Source organism: Octopus bimaculoides, chromosome 4 (assembly GCF_001194135.2).
Source record: "Octopus bimaculoides isolate UCB-OBI-ISO-001 chromosome 4, ASM119413v2, whole genome shotgun sequence".
NCBI lineage: Eukaryota > Metazoa > Mollusca > Cephalopoda > Octopoda > Octopodidae > Octopus > Octopus bimaculoides.
Genome location: NC_068984.1, coordinates 101,141,670 through 101,142,637, shown reverse-complemented (window position 1 = coordinate 101,142,637; position 968 = coordinate 101,141,670). Strand labels below are relative to the sequence as shown.

At 32.5% G+C, this 968-nt stretch overlaps 1 long non-coding RNA gene across 1 annotated transcript in view; it reads right to left on the bottom strand.

The window, feature by feature from the left end:
• The window catches only part of LOC128247687 (uncharacterized), a 14,158-nt gene that overhangs the window by 12,227 nt on the left and 963 nt on the right, over nucleotides 1–968 (bottom strand). The window lies entirely within an intron of this gene.

Below are 968 nucleotides of genomic sequence, written 5' to 3'. Positions count from 1 at the left end.
TATATATATATATATATATATATATATATATATATATATATATGAGGTCTGATCAATAAGTATTCGGACTGTTGCCATTGTAACGAAGCTAAAGCACACAGAGTAAAGCCGCTTGGCAAAGGTTGACCTTGAAATTTGCTGTGCATGCGCACTAAGTTTTAACATTCTAGCAGTGCTTCGAATGTGTGTGTGTGTGTGTGTATGTATATATATAAATTATATTATTTTATAGATATTGTTATTAATTAACAATACTCGTAGACAGGCTAGAATCGAAGTGCTCAAGTTGAGCTAAGTTCCAATTTATAATTTGAGTGGAGATAATACGATCAGAAAACTAGAGGGACATGACCTATGCACACTTACTTCGACATTAATAAAGCGGCATAAAGCTCAACATAATAAGATACAAGCATATAGACATATACATATTTTTATAAGCCCGAAAATATCTAAAAATATTTCTTCTGTTATGTTGAGCTTTACGCCGTTTTATTAATGTCGAAGTAAGTGTGCATATATATCGTATATTCTGCTGGATAATAGGTCATGTCCCTGTAGTTTCCGCTCGTATTGCCTCCAATCAAATTATATCTATATATATGTATACGTATACAAGAATAAGGGCAGGGAATCGTCAATTAATAATAGAATTAATAATTAACAATTTTGCCAAGTAGTTCAGTATGAAAAAACCTTTATCGGTAAAAACATTTATCATCATAAATATACAGGGATTAGCATTGAGTTGCTTCTCCAACATACTGAAAATTTAGAAATAGCAGTCAAAGAACTACTGATTCTAAACTACAAATTTTTCTCTAAATGGATGGCGATATTTATGGCACACATAGAACTTGATACCTCTAAGTTAGGTGGTTAAACCGTAATCCCTTCACACGGGACTTTTTTCATACGGGACTATTTGTGACGCACATGGAATAGATTTCTTTGAGATGGGATGCCTG